We start from the raw sequence: 21,288 nt of genomic DNA on the forward strand, positions 1-21,288 counted from the left end.
GTATAAAAGTGGAACATTTTAAAAACATTCGGTTCTTTTACTGCCAAAAAAAGTTTGGGTATAAAAGTGTAACATTTTGAAGACATTGAGTATATTTACCGCAAAAAGATTAGGTATAAAAGTGCAACATTTTAAAAATATTAAGTATTTTAGCCGCCATTTACTCTATTATAATTAATTAATTATTAGTAATTATTTTCATAATTAATTTTTTTGTCACGGTTTTCAATAATTAGTTAGGCATTTTTTAGTTTTCAAACTTAGTTTTTCTTCCTTTAAAAAAACTTTGTGTTTTCTTTTAATTATTAAATTTATGAATAATGTTATTTTTTCGAAGTTTAATTTATCAATTTTTTATTTTTGAATAATTAATTTAATAATTATTATTGTAATTAATTATTTGTAATTATTTTCATAATTATTTAGTAGTTTATTAATTGTCAAACTTAGTTTTTCTTTTAATTATTAAATTTATGAGTAATCTTATTTTAAGAGTGTAATTTATTAATTTTTTTATTCTAAGTAATTAGTAATAGTATTTTTTTTATTAAATTTAGTAATTTCTTTAATAATGTAATTTTCTACAAATTTATTTTATTTCTTAATTTAATTTTTTGAATAATTATTATTTTAGAATAATTCAATGGTTATTATTAATGATTTTTTATCAAGCAAGTATTTTACTTTTTAATGTTCATTTATAAAAATTATTAAATAAAAATATGTTTTTACTAAATGTATTTATTATTCTAAGTCTAACGAAATTTCGACAGCATAACGACTGCATTTTAACTTACCCAAAATTTTTAAATCTTGTTTACAACACAAACTTTTTTTCCAGAACATTACAAATAATATTCGTAAATAATAAATTAATTATAAAAAAAATATTTTTCAATTAAAAAAATAATACAATATAAATCTTTTTCCAACAATGTCATTTAAAAAAAACAGATGTCATTTTTTATTATAATTTTAAGTTAAATCAAAATATTTAAACATGAAACATAAACTTATTATATTAAGCAAACTGTATATTATATATTAAACATAAAAGCTAATTTACATAAGTATATATTATAAAAATATATATATATAGATATAGTGCCATAAATGTAGAGAGGGAGGACTAGGGAGCACCACAGAGGGCAAGGGAGGGTCGGCAGGTGTCTGGGGAGGCTGGGCGATCGTCAAAGCTTCTGCTTCCTCGGAGGACAGAGAGAAAGAAACATACAGTGTGAGGGAAAAAAATAAATAGATAATTATAAAAATAAAAAATTGAAAATCATTAAAAAAATTACACAATGAGAGAGAGAAAGGTTGGAGAAGTCAGATTGAGGGATTTTGGAGTTGGTATTTATGGGTTTTCAGATTTGGGGATTTTGGCAAAGGGGAAGAAGATGGGGTGAGTTTTGGGTAGGATTGGCTTGAGTTTTGAGTTTTTGGTGTGTTTTTGGGGAAGTGGGACGCGAATTTCGTGCAGAGAACACCTCGGAAGTCAATGCATCCTTTTGGGATCTCTAGGTCGAATAAGGAAGACAATGCACATATTTGTATACAACAAGACTATTAGCAGTGACACTTGTCAATGCTAATATTAAGTATGATCGCCGCTAATAAACTAAATGACAATGTATAGATTAAATTAAAACACAAACCCTAAAACATTAGCAACGACCCGTCGCCACTAATAACGTTTCGGCACCCCTAAAAAATAAACTGCAAATTTTTCCCATGTCTTTTTTTTAAAACAAAATTTTCAAAATATATCTCTATCTATTAGCTACGACAAGACGTCACTAATACTAATTCATGTCGCCGCTAATAGTTTTCTAAACCATAAAAATTTAGCAACGATAATATCAACGACGACACTCTCTTGTCAAAGTTAATAATGTGTCTATCAGCGACGACATGTCGTCGTTGCTAATAATGTTGCTGCTGAAATACATTTTTCTTGTAGTGCTATAAAAAGTGATTTTAATAGTAATTTTTTTTACTTGAAGAAATTAGAAAGACAATACTAATGACTCCTAAACCCTTAAGAAATTGTTGTTATTAAGAAATTTTTTTAAAATTTAAATATTACTTATGCTGCCTTTTTAGCATAAGAATTTTATAATTTGAGTTCGATTCATTCAAGATTATAATAATAGTCTATTAATTGTAATTATTTGGTACAAAGGGATACCTTTTGATTCCAATCACAATGATATTAATTACGTTAAATAATTTTAGAAAATTTCTGGTGAATTTGGGATTGCGGCTACTATTAGTGAATTTGAATAATATTGAGTTGCCTATATACCTTCTTTGAGAATGATCAAGGCACTTGTAGTTTCAGTATTTGATATTTTAGAAAATGAGTGGAAGAATTCTAGTAAATGACATTTATAGGAATCCACCATAATTTTTAGAATTAAACAAAATTTTGGTAGAAGACCTTATTTTTGAATTGTTTGTAATTTTAAAATTTTGAAAAAATTCCGAGGTAGATTACATTTTATGGAATTTTAACAGTTGTGTTTGATATTTAATGATTTTGAGAATTTGTGATTATACTAAGCTTTAGCAACAAAGTTGCTCGTATTTTTTAAATAATCAAGTCATACATAGTTCAGAACAATCTTTGTGATGTGTTGAAATTTTTGAGGTAAATAACTTATTTTGATATGGTTTTATAATTTTGTTGTCTTTCTAACAAAATTGTGTCTTGCAATCTAGAATTGATTTTACTAATGAGAATAATGCCTATTTTGACATATTGAGATTTTGAGAATTTAATTATTCTGAAATTTGGGAATGGATAATTATTTACCATTTTATATCAAATAATATTTTTTGCGTAAATTTAAGCAATTAAAATTGTGCAAGTGTATACAGTTGACAAACAAGTAATAAAGTGATAAGTTGAATATTGTCTCCATAGTGATTTGAATTAGAAAATAATTGTGCACAACACTTATTTATAAGTATATTGAAAAAGTCTTATAATATCTAAAGAAAGAGAGGCAAGTGAAAATAATAAAAAAACTTAAAAGGCGGAAAAATGAAAAAAGAAGTGGAAAAAGAAGTAATTGTGTTATATTATTTGTTTCTCTTCTCTTTCTTTCCGCTGATTGACAACACACACAAACAACCCTAGGCCTCTTATTTCTTTGTCCCACCAACGAAGCACACAATCTTATCTTCACTGCCTCTCTTTCGCCGATCTTCTCCTCATCTTTCCCGAGGTTTTTCATTAACACTACTCTTTCATTAGATGCATATTTTTCTTGAGTATTATATTTTTGTTCGACTATATTTTTGCATACTCAAATTCTTTTATTACAAATAAAGCCCTAATAATGGTAAGTTGTGTATTTTTTCATTATGAGTTTATCTTATGTCTTCCTAAATATTTGAAGAATTTTAAGGGTATTTTATTGATTAATTTTATTTGTTTATATATATATATATATATATATTTAAAAGCAATTTAAGGAATATTTAGATATTTTTTTTTATCGATTTGGATTGGATGGGTGGTTTTTTTTGGCTGTGCTTATGAGTGCAAGCCAATGGTTTTCTCGATGGGAAAGAGATAATAAAAACGAGAAAGGAGACACAAAGCCATATATTTTTCCAGCTGGGTTTCTATCTCGATGGGAAAGAGATAATAAAAACGAGAAAGGAGACACAAAGCCAATGGTTTTCTCGATGGGAAAGAGATAATAAAAACGAGAAAGGAGACACAAAGCCATATATTTATCGATTTGGATTGGATGGGTGGTTTTTTTTGGCTGTGCTTATGAGTGCAAGCCAATGGTTTTCTCGATGGGAAAGAGATAATAAAAACGAGAAAGGAGACACAAAGCCATATATTTTTCCAGCTGGGTTTCTATATGTGTATTTTGCTCTTGCATATTTTCATTTTCTTCCAAAGTAGGTTACTAGATAGATTTTGTTTTTAGTGATTGGAATGAATTTATTTATTGTTATTATTATTATTATTATTATTATTATGTTTATTTTGTGATTACAAAGAACATGTCATCAGATATTTTAGCGGGGATAAAGATTATAAGAACTTGACACAGAGGTATTAGACTTTCCTTCTTTCAAATCAATTTTTGAGTTTCCTGTAAGCTACCATCAAGTATTATAAAAATATTATTTTGGGGGAAGTACTCAAAACAAAAGTTAAAAAACTTAGAGATTTGTTTAGTCACAAGAAGTAATGAAGTAAAAAATAATAATAAAAGAATAAAAGTTACATATGCTTTGAAATATTCTAAATTGGAGTCTGTAAACTCTGTAAAAATAATTTTTAGCATTTTGCAAGTGGCGAGATTTTAATTTTATTTTAAAAAAAAGACTAAATGACCCATACAAGAGAAAAATAACACATTCATTGCTCTTTCTCCAATGACCCATACATCTTTAGCCACCAAAGTTTCGATTAGACTGATAGAGTGATAATAGAGATGCAGCTTATACAAGCCGTTTCTTTTTATAAATAGCAAAGCAAGAGACATACCAATTAAGAATCACAATGACAGTGTTCTTACATGTATATCCCTACATTTAAATATTCTTCTCAGACAACAGAATGATAAGTTAGAGGTGAGTATAGTTATTGTTTATCTTGTTTCTTGTTTGTGTAGTTTTAATCACTTCAAGTATTCACTTATTTCCTCTGAGTCTGTTTCATATTGATTTTGTGGTGGCCTTATCTCTCAGCTAACAAAGTGCATACATGGGACCTGAATTAACACTAATGTATTGTTTTTAAGTAGCATGATGAGTACTAACCATGAGATAAACTTAATTTTGTTCTATATATATTCCAGGCATGGCATGATAAGATCATTGAATTTGTTGTTCTTAATTATTTCAAACATGTTGGATTTATTTTGTGACTATAGGTTTTTGGTCTAATGTTCATGCTCTCACTATAACCATTTGACTATATATTATTATATAAGTAATATTGGTTTACAAACTCACAACTTGTATTTTGTTTGTCCATATTACAACATAAATTTTGTTTTTGAAAATAATAGTTAGATAATTTATAAATGGACAATTTTAAATATAAAATCTAAATGCTCCCCATGTGTTTGTTACATTGTTTCATTACTGTCAATTATCATTTCATGTTCTTGTTGTACTTATCTCTTTTCCATAGGTATTATATATTTGAGTTGGTATTAGTATTAACAATATTAGCGCTGAACAATTGATTTTACAATTTGTTGACCATGATTTTGGCCAACTGACACGGAGTCAAATATGCTTGATGTGGACAAATGCGTTGAAATGAATGTGATGACAAAAACAATAAAGAACACAAGAGTTTATAGTGGTTCGGTCCCAGAATCTGGTAACAACCTACATCCACTTGAACTATTATTGATATAGGATTCAAAGGAGTGATAAAAAAACTAGGGTTCGATAAGTTTCACAAACCTCTGAAGAACAAAAGAATATATTGAAAGTGATAGTTCAAATACACTCGTAAAACTCTAATCTCCAATAATTCGAAAGACAAAAGTCCCTTCCTTGAGCTATCTTTCTCTATTTATAGGCTCAAGGGGGATTAAATTTGTTACAGATATTCTTTCCTAAATAATCGGATACTTAGGAAATCATGGGAGTCAATCTCGGGATTGACTAAGATCTTTATAAAAATTATTGTGAGACACGCGGAATGTGCGACCATACTGGTCGCAGGTAAACCTCAACCGCCTTTTGCTTGCAATATCTTTATTGGTCGATACCCTAGCAGAATTCTGCCAGGTGTCAGTCACGTGTCCAGAAATCACTTGCCACATCATCCGTGCTTGTTTTTTGGATAACATTTGCCCCCCAAGTTTATTTATTACGAGCAATAAATAAACTTTTGAGGAAACGACTCTTCGGTTACCCCACCAGACCTGTCAAAACAGTTCGTGCAATCTTGGAAACAGCAACCTACTCTTGTCTAATCACGGCTTTTCGCTTCCCAAGTAACCTTTCGACGGCCATCACCCTTCCCCATGCTTCGAAAAAAGGGAAACTGATGATTACTTCCTTTTAATGCTTACAGACAAAAATATATATATAGTCTCCTCAAAGTCTCGTTTTTCTTTTTACACAAGCCATCACTCCTTCAAGAAACCCTAACACCAGAGCCCCTGTCTTCCTCTGGAGACCGTCCTTCGGCGTTTCAAGATTCAGTCCGTGAGTTCTTTGACGCCCGAAAAATTTCTCAGATCTCCACGATCTTTATCCTGGTAAGTTTCTGAACTCTTATGCTTTATATTTTTGCCGTGCATGCTTCTGTAGACTGAATATTGGGTTCATTCGTTTCCGGGTTGAGATACATGTCAGTAGAGGGTTTAATGGGTGATACTGTATTAATTGATATTTCTCTGCCACTAAGGAGCTACGAGTTAGTTTAATAGTTGAGATCACGACTTTTAGGACGTAAAACCGAAGTAAAAATTCGATTTTTATGCTAGCTGAAAAACCAAGTTTTTCCCGCCCTAAAAGGAGTTGAAAAAGCTTTTTCAAAAAACTTTTTGCTTTCACTTTTGATCTGTTTCTCAAACTGTTCGTGCGAAAAATTTAGTTTTTTGTTAGAATGTTGTTGTATAAAAGCTTAACTTTTATACTCGACCAGCGTTATTCTAAAAAACTTTCAAAATTCTTCATCCTCACCTCCCCATTCTTCTGTTTGCAGACTTTAATGCCAGATTTTTGGGGAGGTGAGCGGCCCATCGACGACGATCTTCTTACTCAGCTGCTCGAAGGCGAAGAACAACCCATCGACCGAGTTCACGAGATTCCATTTTCTAGAGTTTCTTCTAGACCTCATCCATCACTACCTCAAATGGCCCGCTCTAAGTCTCTAGGCAAGAAAAGACCTGACTCTGAAAACAGTCCAAATTCTCCTGCCCAGCCTGATTCACAGGCAAGGGTTCCCTCGACCAGCTGTCGAGAAAATGCCGCCCCAGACCCTCGTATCCAAGTCAGAGCCCGCCCTCGGCATCAAAACCTTCCTGATGTTGAGTGGTATCTCTCCCCTACCAGCCAAGGGACTCCTCGGATGCTTGCCAATTATCGTAGAAAGTATCCTCTTACAAGAGTCAATCTCACAATCTCGGCTGCTGACCAAAGAGCTAACCTCCCCGGGGGTGCCTATAGCGCTTGGTCTAGATATCACATAGAGGCGGGGGCTATCCTCCCTCTACATCCTTTCTATCAGGGGGTGGCCAACTATTTCGGTGTCGCCCCCTTTCAAATTACTCCAAACGGATATAGAATGCTGACCGCACTCTATATCCTCTATAAACTTAAAAAATGGCCAGAACCCACCCCTCATGAGGTCAATTTTCTCTTCAATCTTAAGTCTAACCCTCAACAATACAGGACGAGCTTCTTCCATCTCTATCACCAGGAAACTAACCGAACGTTCCTGAGTGACACTACCCACATTTCCAACGTGGGGCAGTACAATAGAGAGTATTTCCTCATGCCAGACATGACTACGAACAACCTGGCCTTCGCTCGAGGAGGTAAACGATATTTTCACTGGTCACTACTTTTCCTTAATAAATTCTCCTGCACTTCTCTAAAGTATACAGTGCCTTTCAGGACCATGGTTATGCCCGAACCCAACACCAGACATGGTGTTGAGGTCCAACACACTGGCCAGGATGGCAGACGCAGAAAAAAGCGTTAAGTCCCTGGTTACTGATGAAAATCTGAGGCTATCTGGCCTCCTGACTCCTCGCCATGAAACAAGAGAACCTGTGGTAGCAGATGCCATGGCCGAGGGGGATCCCGAGCAGCAACCCCCGGCGTCCCCTCCCTGAAGGAGGCCAACGGGGGTTACAATCAGGGAACCCACTGGCGTCCCTTCAGCAGAGAGGCCTTCTGCGCCCCAAGGCAAGGGGAAACAAAAGGCAACAGAGTCTGTCATAGACCTGGATGAATCCTCAGATGAAAACGGTATTGTGATCTTGCTTTTAAATAGCTTGCCAATTCCCTGTCACTTATTTGATGGGGATGACAATTTTACGTATACTCCAAATCTAGGGCCAGACTTCTTCGTGCCAGATAGTGAGTGTATGACTAATAGAGTTAGTAGTATAGCGACCAGTAGTTGTAGCTCGGGTATTAAACTTTGTGACCTCTTTTCTGTTTTACCATGAATTTTCATCCACCTTTATCTTACTATCTGCATATTTTTCTTTATACGCAGAGATGGCTACTCTCAACGTTTTCGATCTGTATTAGGCTTAGGAGGAAGAAGAAGATCCCCTGGTTCGACGGAAAACATCCAGGAGGCACAATGGCGAATCAAGCCAAGGACCCCCGGCCAAGAAAGGTCGAATAGATGATCCTTCCAAGGGCGTGCCTACTAGACAAGCTTCTGCCCAGCCTTCTGCTCCTGCTGAGAAGGAGGCTGCCCCTGCTGCCAACCCTCCGCCTGCGGCCCGAAGGGAGCACACCCCGCAAGCAGAGCTTCCTGGGACCAAGCTCTCGAACCGCTCCCTGCGATCAGCTAAAGATCGCCTTGCTCATATCTTAAAGCACGACCGTTGCAGGGAGGCAATGGCTGAAGCTGAGAGTATGGGAGTTGACCAGATCCTCAACAGGGCTCTTAACGAAGTAGCCAGTGTAAGTATTTTTCCTCTTAGATTTTGCTTCTCCTTTTTGTAGCATAGTCTAACTTTTATTTCGTTGACTGCAAGCCATGCTGACAATAACTGCCGCTCGCACCCGTGCCTTGGCTACCATCGAACAGGCTCGGGCAAAGGCCATCGAGGAGTTCCAGGTGAAAGCCATCGAGGAGCTTCAGGCTGTAGAAGCCAGGCACGCTGGGGAGTTGGAGGTGGTCACCCAGCAGAAGGATGCTATGGTGGCAAAGCTGGCGGAGGCTGAAGCTTCTCAGGCAGCTTTAAAGAAGCAGAAGGATGACTTCCAGGAGTCCAATCGAATCCAATATCATGAAGTCAAGAGGCTTAAGGAGGAGCTCCTTGCTAAGGACAAGACCATATTTGTTTTTGAGAGCCAGGTGGAGCAGCTGAAGCTTACCAATGCTAAAGATCTGGAGACGTACAAGAATGCGACACTTCGCTGTTTCTACGACTTTTGGAAACACAACTGGGGTGCCAACTTTAATTACCTTCCAAAGGATGCTAGGAACGCTGAGTTGGCTCGCTGCACTGCTCAATTGGCTGTAGAAGAAGAAAGAGCAAGGGTCCCTGCTTCCCCAAGCATCCAGCCGACCGTTGACGCAGAGGAAGGAGGAGTTGTTGAGGATGCAGCCAACCAGACTGCTGAGCAAGACCCTCCTGCTCCTTATATTTCTCTTTTTATTTTTCTTCAATTACACGACCCACGGGTCGTGATGTAAAGACTAAATTTTTATTTTTAAATTTGCTGCACGGGCAGCAAACTTTCCCTTTTATTTTAAACAATTGCATCCAAGCAGTGATGCTTGCGGTGTAAAAGAATGCCTTATGATATTATAATATTTCCATCTATTATAACATCTGTTCGCATGACCGAACTTAGCATAGTACTTTGGCTTGATTTAGAAAAATATAAATTTTGAAAAATACTCTAAGTACCTTAGCATGCTTTCACTCATTTTGTTCATATGTTTACATACCTCTTGGAATGCTTTGTTATCGATGTACCTTATATGCCCCCCAAGTGATCGAGGAGCTTTAGGTCCTTGGTCACTTGCCTTGACCACGACCTGTGCGAACATTATTGCTCGATAGGAAACGTAGTACTTATAGTACAGCAAAACAACACACATAATGAACAAATACTTGTAAAAATAAATTTATAAAGGTTGGCAAGAATGACTAGCTGCGCACAGTCCCTTATAATCTCGTATTAAAAATGGACTAAACATGTCTTTACGAGTGATCTTAAAAAGATCTTACACTTATAAGCGATTAGCCATACAACGTGGCTAACTCTTTTTCGAAACTTGTAAAAAGTAAAAATTAATACAAGCCAGTTCTTTAAAAAGGATTGTTTATTGGTAGTACTTGCGCAGGTGTTCACCGTTCCAATAGCGTGGAACGAGATCTCCATTCAAGCGTGCAAGTTTGTAGGTGCCCGGATGAAGGACTTCTTCAATTTGGCAAGGTCCTTCCCAGTTTGGTCTGAGCACTCCAGTAGTAGGGTCATAGGTATTTAAGAAAAACTCGTCGTAGCACTAGGTCACCGACGTTGAATTTCCTTTCTTTCACTTTTGAGTTAAAATAACGGGCGACCTTTTGCTGGTACGCAACGACTCGGAGTTGGGCTCTTTCTCATATCTCCTCAATTGAGTCTAGGGACTCCATCATCAGTTGGCTATTCTGGTCCTGGTCATATGTAATGCGTCGATGTGAGGGGGAATCTAACTCGACAGGTAACACAGCTTCATACCCGTATGCTAAGGAAAATGGGGTATGACCTGTCGCTGTTCGATGAGAAGTTCTACATGACCAGAGTACTTCAGGCATTTGTTTTGGCCATGCTCCTTTAGTGTCTTCAATTATTTTCTTCAGGGTGTCCTTAAGCATTTTATGCACTGCTTCGACCTGCCCATTTGCTTGTGGATGCGCGACTGAAGAAAAGTTTTTAATGATCCCGTGCCTTTCGCAGAAATCTGTAAATAAGTCACTGTCAAACTGGGTGTCGTTGTCTGAGACAATTTTGTGAGGCAAACCATATCGGCAAACAATGTTCTTGATGACAAAGTCAAGAACCTTTTTGGTCGTTATGGTAGCAAGTGGCTCAGCTTCGGCCCATTTGGTGAAGTAGTCTACTGCTACGACTGCGTACTTCACTCCGCCTTTTCCCATTGGCAGGGATCCAATCAAATCTATACCCCACACTGCGAAAGGCCAAGGACTCTGCATCTGTTTTAACTCATTTGGAGCTGTGCACGAGATTTTGGAAAATCTCTAACACTTATCGCATTTTCACACAAACTCCATTGAGTCTTCGTTCATAGTCGGCCAGAAATAGCCCTGCCTCAGAATCTTTTTCGCCAAACTTTGCCCCCCAGCGTGATCCCCGCAGAAGCCTTCATGTACTTCCCTCATCAGCTCCTTAGCTTTCTCTGGTGTAATACATCTGAGCAGTGGCGTGGAATATCCTCTACGGTATAGAACACCATCGACTAGTATATACCTAGCAGCCTGCCTTTGAAGAGTTCTGGCTTTGTTCCTATCTGCCGGTAGTACACCATTTGTAAGATATTCCAAGTAAGGCGCCATCCATGTGTCTCCCATCCGGATTTCTATACTGGTTTCATTTGGTCGTATGCTTGGCTCGCTCAATCTTTCTACTGGCACAATATTCAAAGTGTCAGCATCTTTCGCGCTTGCGAGTTTGGCTAAGGCATGTGCGTTAGAATTCTGATCCTGAGGTATTTGCTGGAGGGTATACTTCTCAAACTGAGCCAATAAATCTCTAGTTTTGTTCAAGTAGGCCACCATTTTGAGGCCTCGTGCTTGATATTCCCCTAGAACTTGATTCACTACCAACTGTGAATCACTGTAAATATCCAGCACCTTTATACTCATGTCTTTTGCCAATCTTAATCCAGCGAGGAGTGCTTCATATTCGGCTTCATTATTTGACGCTGTGAAGTCGAACCTAATGGCGCAGTGAAATCGATGCCCTTCTGGCGTTATCAAAATCACTCCCGCTCCCGCGTGAGATTTGTTGGACGATCCATCCGTGAATAACTTCCACAAAGGAGCTTCATCTTGGGGCTCAGGCGCATTAGGCTTTTCGCACTGTTCGTTGTCTGGGAGCTCAGTGAACTCCGCAATAAGATCAGTCAAGACTTGTCCTTTTACTACTACTCGCGGTGAATATGTAATATCAAACTGCCCTAGTTCGACTGCCCATTTTAATAAATGCCCAGCCGCCTCTGGTTTTTGGAGGACTTGCCGAAGGGGGTGGTCAGTTAAGACTGTAATGGGATGGGCTTGGAAGTAAGGATGTAGCTTCCTTGAGGCCAAGATTAAACAATAAGCTAACCTCTCGATGGGAGGATACCTCAGCTCTACTCTGATTAGCCTTTTGCTTACATAGTAAACCACCTTTTGTACGCCCTCTTCCTCTCGTACTAGTACCGCACTAGTAGCGACTTCGGTTATTTCCAGGTAGATGAACAAAGTTTCTCCTTCAATAGGCTTTGATAAGATAGGAGGCTGTGCCATATGGGCCTTTAAGGATTGGAAAGCCTGCTCGCAGTCTCCTGTCCATTCAAACTTCTTGTTGCCTCTAAGTAAATTGAAGAAAGGGACGCATTTATCCGCCTTCTTGGAAATGAATCTACTTAGGGCGGCAATTCTTCCAGTTAAAATTTGTACATCCTTGATCCTCTCTGGCGATTTCATGTCGATCAGGGCTTTTATCTTGTCGGGGTTGGCCTCGATTCCTCTTAAATTAACGATGAACCCCAAAAATTTCCCTAATCCAACTCCGAAGGAACATTTGAGAGGATTTTTTTTCATCTGGTACTTGTTCAATACATCGAAACACTCTTGCAAATCCTTCAAAATGTCCTTTTTTCGACTTTACCAGCATGTCGTCTACGTACACCTCCATGTTTACTCCGATCAACTCCTTAAACATGTGGCTAACCAATCGCTGGTAAGTCGCACCTGCGTTTTTCAGTCCGAAGGGCATCACTTTATAATAGTATAATCCTGTATCGGTCTGAAAGCTGGTGTGATACTCGTTAGGGGGATGCATACTAATCTGATTGTAACCTGAGTATGCATCCATGAAGGAGAGGATCTCATGTCCTGCAGTCGCATCGACCAGCTGATCGATCCTTGGGAGTGGGAAGCAATCCTTCGGGCAGGCCTTATTGTGGTCTGTGAAATCCACACAGGTTCGCCATTTTCCGTTAGGCTTGGGAACCTACACTGGATTAGAGACCCACGACGGATAAAACAGCACCCTGATGAACCCATTCTCCTTTAATCTTTCAACTTCTTCTTTTAAGGCTCTTGACCGATCCTTATCGAGCAGCCTTCTTTTCTGTTGCACGGGTGGAAAAGTCTTGTCTATGTTCAGGACATGGCTGATAACTGCAGGATCTATCCCAGCCATGTCTTTGTGCGACCAGGCAAAGACTTCCTGGTTCTTCCACAAAAACTCCACTAGTGCATGCTTCGTGGTTGGTTCTAAGTTTTTCCCGACCTTCACAACTCTGGTCGGGTCTTTTTCGTCAAGTTGGACCTCTTCCAGGTCCTTGACGGGTCCAACATTTTCCTCAAAATCCCCAAAGCGAGGATCCAAATCTCTATCCTCCCTTTGGGAAACACCATATTTGGTGACTTCATCACCATATTGGGCTTGTGTATCAATAGCCATCTGCAACCTATCTGGGGGAGTGCTCTTTGACGTTCCCTTCTTCGCCTTCGTGATTGAGGCGTTGTAGCACTCCCTGGCCTCCCTCTGATTTCCCAACACGCGTCCTACCCCTGCGTCTGTCGGGAATTTCATGGCTAAGTGCCATACTGAGGTGACGGCTCGAAGATCAACCAATATAGGCCTTCCAATGACCGCATTGTACGCCGAGGGACAATCGACTACTATGAAACTAGCGAGTAATGTCCTGGTAGCAGGCGCTGTACCTGCTGTCGCTGGAAGTCTGATTGACCCCGCTGGGGCGAGTCCCTCACCAGAGAAGTCGTATATTGTTTGATTGCAGGGCTCCAAGTCCTTAACGGAAAACTTCATGCGTTCCAACGAATATTTATACAGGATGTTCACTGAACTTCCTGTGTCAACTAGCACTCTTTTCACCATCATATTGGCCATTTGGATATCTACGACTAGCGAATCGGAATGTGGGAACCGGACATGCTGAGCGTCGCCATCAGAGAAGGTTATTTCACCCTCTTCTGACCGAGCCTTTTTCAGTGCGTGGTCCTCCACAATCATCATCTCGATGTCCTGGTCATGGCGCAGAGTCCGAGCATATCATTCCCTGACCTTTCCACTGTTTCCGGCGAGGTGCGGGCCTCCACAGATGGTTAACAATGTGCCAGTTACGGGATCAGGCTGCAAAGGTAGCGAGTGTTGGCATGTGGGCGCTTGCTCGTTGCCACCTGGAGCTTCTCGTTGGGAATTTCCCGAGGCCCGTATATACCTTCTCAAGTGTCCTTGTCTAATAAGGAACTCGATCCCATCCTTCAGCTGGTTGCATTTATTGGTATAATGTCCGTAGTCGTTATGATAACGACATAACTTGGTAGTGTCTCTTCTCGAAATATCCTTTCGAATAGGGGCAGGTTTCTTATAAGGCACACTGGAACTCGTGGCCTGATAAACCTCTCCCCGAGACTCAATAAGGGCAACATAATTAGTGAACCGAGGTTCATAACGATTACCCTTGGCTCGTTTATTGTCAGAGGTGGAAGGCTCATTGTGCGGCCATTTCCCCCCATTCTTGCCATTGCCATTGCCGTTCTCGTTGCCTTTGCTGTTGCTGATGGGCTTTGACCCATTGGCGGCTTTGGCGGGCTCGGCTGTCCCCTTGTCCTTGCCTGGGGGCTTCCCTTCATTGGCGATGGCATCCTCGAGCTTGATATATCGATCAGCTCGATCCAAAAATTCCTGGGTAGTTCTGACCCCATGTTTTCTGAGGATGTCCCAAAGAGGCGTGCGGCGCTTAACCCCTGCAGTTATGGCTATCATCTTGCCTTCGTCTCCCACTGTTTTCGCTCCAGCAGCTGCTCGCATAAAACGCTAGACGTAGTCCTTCAGTGGTTCTCCATCTTGCTAGCGTATTTTGACCAGCTGATTTGCCTCAGTCGGGTGCACACGACCCGCATAGAACTGTCCGTAAAACTCCTTCACGAACATTTCCCAGAAAACTATACTTGCAGGAGGGAATTTGAAAAACCACTCCTGTGCGGCATCAGAAAGTGTTGCAGGGAAGATCCTGCACCGAGCGTTTTCGGACACTTTCTGAATGTCCATTTGTATCTCAAACTTGTTGACGTGAGATACCGGGTCACCATACTTGTCAAAGTTCGGAAGCGTAGGCATCTTAAACTTGCCAAGAGTTTCTGCCATAGCTATCCTTTGGATGAAAGGAGTGCCTTTTCTCCTATCGTGGTCGATATAAGATGTTCTTCCCCCGACCAGCTGCTGCACTGCCTGGTTGAGGGCATCTATCTGGGCCTGCGCGGCGCCAGGAATCGCCGGGGCCTCTGGTGCTGGGGGGAACGTACTCGTCGTGCCGCTCCCGGCGATCGTTGAGTACGTCTCTTAAATCCTCGTCTCTCCTCCACTACTCACAAGCTCCGAGCCGGTTAATGATGTTATTTTGTCTGGGCCGCCCCCTAGCGTCCCGTCTTTCGGGTTGGTCATCCCTAGGTGGTAGGCTTCTGCCCCCACCTATTTCTTCATTCCTCCGATTGGCGTTTCCTCTGCCTGAGTCGGCCTCATTATAACCATGGCCATCTCTGAATCTTGATTGGCTATGATTGGATCGACTGTTCCCTCGGTTGCCTTCCCGAGCTGGAACCTCCTGAGCGTTAGAGGGTGGCCTGCGTTGGTCAGTAGGTCCCCGTGCATTATCATGCCGTGGGGGGCCTCGGACCGTAGAGCCTGACTCTGAGTTCCTTCTGTTACCAGGAGGACACTGTCCTCTGCTCGGGGGGTTTGGCTCGTCGCCCCTATGGCGTCTAGGACTGCGAGGCGCATGCCTGGCCCTATTCTGCCTTTGTTGCAGGGGATTGCCACGACCAGCTTGGGATGGAGGTTGTGCCTTAGGGTCCCTCAGCGGGACATCGTCCTGAGGCACCGGTGGCTGCTCGGGCCTTTGGGGGCTTGAAGGATGCATAGGCGGACTAGGATTAGGACCCCTCTGGGGCGGCCCATTCGTAGGTTGATCAGGTTGCGAGGCAGGTGCAGCCTGGTTCCTAGCCAGCTGTAGGGCTGCTTCGAGGGCTGCCATGGCCTCCATCTGACGGCGGTCCATCTCCGCCTGCCTCTCACTCAGTTCCAGACGCTGTCGTTCAATCTCTTGTTGCTGCCACGCCATAACCTCGGCAACACTTTCCTGGCTGGCCCTTAGATTGGCCAGTTCATCCTGCAATACCCCCAGGGTATTCCTCAACGTCTCGGAATCCATTTCTTCCTCATCGAATTCCAAATGTGGCTCATCCTCAGTCACGTTTGGAGGAGGAGGAGGCGGGTGAGATGGTGCAGCGCCAGCTGCCTGTCCAGTTTTCTTGGTAGTTTTCGCCATTGATCTTTCAACGATACTGTATCAAGCTGTCAATGAAAGCACCAAAATGTTGACCCTGATTTTGGCCAACTGACACGGAGTCAAATATGCTTGATGTGGACAAATGCGTTGAAATGAATGTGATGACAAAAACAATAAAGAATACAAGAGTTTATAGTGGTTTGGCCCCAGAATCTGGTAATAACCTACGTCCACTTGAACTATTATTGATATAGGATTCAAAGGAGTGATCAAAGAACTAGGGTTCGATGAGTTTCACAAACCTCTGTAGAACAAAAGAATATATTGAAAGTGATAGTTCAAATACACTCGTAAAACTCTAATCTCCAATAATTCGAAAGCCAAAAGTCCCTTCCTTGAGCTATCTTTCTCTATTTATAGGCTCAAGGGGGATTAAATTTGTTACAGATATTCTTTCCTAAATAATCAGATACTCTAGAAATCATGGGAGTCAATCTCGGGATTGACTAAGATCTTTATAAAAATTATCGTGAGACACGCGGAATGTGCGACCATACTGGTCGCAGGTAAACCTCAACCGCCTTTTGCTTGCAATATCATTACTGGTTGATACCCTAGCAGAATTTCGCCAAGTGTCAGCCACGTGTCCAGAAATCACTTGCCACATCATCCGTGCCTGTTTTTTGGATAACACAATTCAAGTTATATATATAAATACATATGGATGTTCATGTTCATGTTTATCTTATACGATACTTAATTCCATATTGTGCAGTTCTTGTGTTCTTTTGACTATTTAGCCTTTAGTTTGGTTAAGTTTACCAACTATATATTTAATAGATATATAAATATAATTAAAAAGTACACTCGGAGTTTTGCTGATTGCCCTGTATTAATAATTTTTTAAAAAAAAATATTGCATAACTAAATGGTACAAGACTATGGTCAAACTCTGCTATCTTTCCATTACTACAATTTTACTAAAAACTAAAAATTCATATGGAGAAGACAACATGGGTGATTAGTTTAAAGATCTGCAAATATTTGCATTTACTTAATTTTATTTCTGATGAGGTTTAGATAAATTTAAGATGCATTACTACACCAAATACCCATTTTCATAACATATGAATATAATAGTAATGAAAAAGTATTATGATATATATATGTGGCAAAGTAAAAAAAATGACGGTATAATTTTGGGAGCCCGCGCTACGTTATAACTTGTAAAAGTTATATTTTTATCCTAATTCTTTTTATTTACATTGTTTGACTAAGTCTGAGAACGACTCCTCTTCTCCGTTCATCTTCGCCTATAACTTCTGGGATCGACTTCTCCGTTCATTCGCCTATAACTACTGGGATCGACTTCTGTGTTCATTCGCAATCTTCACCAAAAGTTAATCTTTGTTTGACTCCTCCATTCATCTTCGCCTACGGTGTCTCCGAAGTCAGTCCATTGCTCTGAGTACAACTTCGGCTCTTCGGCGTTTCCAATCGTTTACAGAGTATGTTCTTGATTCTAACAGTGTGTGTTTGTGGTATTGTTTCATAAAACCCTATTTTTGATTTTCCCCTTTCCCTCTTCAGCACCCCAAAGCCTTAACGTCCCTCTGTTCTTCTACGCTTATAGTTTCAATTATATATATATAAATAAATCGTTAGTTCAGTTTTCTAAAGCATCTTATTTTGTTATTAATTTGTCATGATATATGCAAGAATTATACTGGTGACTTGAGCTGGAGTAGCATGGACTATTTTTACATAATTGTATTTGATAAAATAGACGGAATCATTTTGTGATGGTTTATGTTTTGTTTGGACAAGGCCGATACTAGGTGGCTATATGAAGCAATAGCGTGATATGCTTGGTTTAATGTAAGTTATTTTGTTTTGTTTTTATGCATTAACTGTGTGAGTGTGTGATGGTGGTTTTGAATATTAATATTTTAATATGCTTTTCTAAAGAACTCAGTTGGAAAAAATACAAAAGGAAAGGGAACAAATTCGAGCAAAAGGAGAGGGAATAGATCAATATGTTTTTTGTTAGTTTTAAACACACTTTTATTCTTGAGAAAATGTAGAAAATAATGATCAATAGAGGTGGAAGAGAGTTGAGAAATAGTGGGACATGAAATTTTCACCCTAATGACAAAAAAAATACTATTCTTTTTCTTAAATTATAGAGTTTAATACTATAATATCAAGTTAAAGTATTGTTTATAAGGTTTACCTCAGTAAGAGATAATTTTTGAAGGGCTGCTACATCTTTCTTACTAGCAAGGGCCATAGCTTTTCTCAAAAGAAAACGGTTTTGGTAATAGCAGGCATTCTATAGTCATAAAAATTTGTCCTATAATATTTCTCATTTGTCTCTTTTCTTCAGCCAAGCTCTTACAACTGTGGATCACTTGATATTGAAATTTCTAAAGTTGTTTCAATAGTGACCAAACACAAAATTGTAAATTTAAATATGAAGTAAAGAATTAGATAAGAAATAAAAGGGTAAAGGGGGATGTAAACTAATATATACATGGTTGTCTAGTTCATAATGCTTTCTCTTTTCCACTGATAACAAGCTCCACTCCATTGCTCCTGTCTCATATCTTTGGTAAATAATAAAAATAATGGCAGATTTAATTCAAATAAAACTCTGGGTATTATTGAATTCAGAGTCAAAGTATGTATTATAACATGTTATGAGATTGAAATATTTTGTCCCCCCTGAAACAACCAGAAGTGTTATATCTATTTTAAAGAAATGAAGAATAAGGTCCTTCATGGCTTGCCAAATTTTTTTCACCCTTATCTTTCCCTCTCTTGCTTCCCCAGCCTTGTCTGATCTTGTTCATAATAGGCCCATGTACATTAGACAAATATATGTCTATATATATATATAAATATGCTTCATCGATAGAAACTCAAGTGAAGTTAAATGGCGCTAGAATGTTACAGTAACAAAGATATTCATTGTGAATATTTTTTTATGTAGCCATAGCAGGCATAGCTGCATATAACAACCACAAGCTAAAAAAAGAAGCTTCTGGACACACTACTAAAGCTGCTGAACCCACCATTGATGATACAGAAAATGCTGCTGAGTCTGTACCACTGACCACATACGTGTGTCCCAACAAGTAGAACTACATTAGGAGCAGTCTTCCAAGTTAAGGTATGTCTAACAAAATCCATTCTCACAAAGTACATGTTTTTATTTTGACTAAGGGAGAAGAGGTTGGTCTTTAAGAGAGGAGCTGCCATTGTAAGATTTAGTAGTTTACTTACTCTTCTTTTATGCATGTCACTTTAAATAAGTATATCTTTATCTTTCTACTACTTGTGAGGTGTGCATTTTTGCTTAAATATGAGGTTGAGATACTACCAGAATGAGATATGGGAATTTTATTTCCATCACCTATAGTTAGCATTTGCTTACCATCATATTCTGATTTTTGAGACAAATTGCCCACATTCAAGGTTGTATGATTGCTTGCTCCACTATCCATAAACCATGCATCATTGTCGATTACTTTTGGTGATGCTGTAAAAGCGGAGTGATTTCCTTTGTGTTGATTTTTAGCTCCATTTGTTTCATTCCCAGTATAGGATTCATCAAACCTATTGTAACATGCTACAGCAGAGTGTCCAAACTTTCCACAGATCTGACAAGTGGGTCTCAAACCACCAAACCTTCCTCTTTCTCTAGCACGATTTCCTCCACCTCTATTTCCTCCATTGTTGTCATATTTGTTGCTATTTTGTTGCTCACCATAACTCTGACCTCTTCCCACAGCTTGGATATTTTGTGGCTATGTTTGCTGTTGGACTTGATGGTGGTGCTACAACTTTGTTTGCTGCATTTATGGCTTGTAGTCGCTCGAGTTTGCAAACAAGGAAAAATTATGTATATTTTGTAATGAAGGTTCAGCTATGAATTTATCCTATTATTGAATTTTCATTGAATATTATGATTAAATAACTATTTGCACACAAAATATGTACATATGAACTATTAAAAAATATGGATACATACTTTGCAAAAGGTTATTTAGCCATAAAATGGCTGCATAGAGGGAACCTGAGTTTGTGATATGCGGTTCCTAATTGTCCTATTAACTTTGTTCTTGTTGTTTTGTATATTAAAGCCTTATTATCTCTCTTTAAAAATTACATGAATACATTTTTACATTCTGATACCATCTTCACCTCACACGCTTGCTTAAATTTTTGGGTGCTCCTTGGACTTGGATCTCAACAGATTACACTAGTTCTTTGTCACTCGCTGAATTAGCTTACATAACTAACTCTTGAACTCTCTTTAAACATTCTTCACAGTTGCTACTTTATCATGCCATTAATAGAAGATTTATTTAATTCTTCCTGCTGAAAATTACAATGTCCAAGTAACGCTTGAACTTTGAGAGAGTTGGAGATTTTTCACCATAAATCTCTGCTGTATGAACTTACTTATGTCAATATGGATTGATGCTGATATTGTACAAGAATCTTACTTATTTTTTCCTAATAATGCGATGCTTACAATACAAGAAGCAGTTGGTTCCACAGTTGCATGTCTTATAATTTAGTGTTTGGTTTCTTTGTTTGCTTTGGTGTAGTTGTGAATTCATTATTTTGTATGTGATGTCCTCTCTTGGAAATAATTTCCATAGCATTTTTCTTGAAGTAATTTGTGATGCTAGATAATAACAATAAAATATTTCTTTGTTTACTTTGCAGATGTGACAAGCAAAATAGAAAATGATACTTAATTTTGAAGGCTTTGTGTTGGGTAGCTGTAGAATATTTTGTGTTGAAAGTAGTAACTTTTCAATATGTTGAATATTTAAGACTACTTGAATACTTAAAGAACATTTTGTTGTTGATGATAGTGTTGAATGTTTTAAACTAATTTGTGGATTGTTAATACAATGTTGAATTTTTTTACTTTTTGTTATTTGAAAATCAAGTTTATTTGATGATGCTAGTATATATTAGAAAACTAATTTTAATTATATAAATAAAAAATAAAAATATAATAGAATAAATTAGTGTTATATAAA

At 38.6% G+C, this 21,288-nt stretch overlaps 1 long non-coding RNA gene across 13 annotated transcripts; it reads left to right on the plus strand.

Moving 5' to 3' along the window:
- The first annotated feature begins 3,024 nt into the window (after window positions 1-3,024).
- LOC133777446 (uncharacterized) lies at window positions 3,025-20,427 on the plus strand. Of its 13 annotated transcripts, none has more exons than XR_009868585.1 (7): window positions 3,025-3,350; window positions 4,040-4,081; window positions 4,503-4,605; window positions 8,231-17,736; window positions 18,056-18,106; window positions 19,221-19,400; window positions 20,022-20,427. It is a non-coding gene; the product is annotated as an uncharacterized LOC133777446 (long non-coding RNA). The 13 variants fall into 13 exon arrangements; XR_009868583.1 differs by having other exon boundaries at window positions 3,025-3,233; XR_009868588.1 differs by having other exon boundaries at window positions 3,044-3,233; window positions 17,507-17,736.
- The last annotated feature ends 861 nt before the right edge of the window (window positions 20,428-21,288 follow it).

Source organism: Humulus lupulus, chromosome 5 (assembly GCF_963169125.1).
Source record: "Humulus lupulus chromosome 5, drHumLupu1.1, whole genome shotgun sequence".
Classification (NCBI taxonomy): domain Eukaryota; kingdom Viridiplantae; phylum Streptophyta; class Magnoliopsida; order Rosales; family Cannabaceae; genus Humulus; species Humulus lupulus.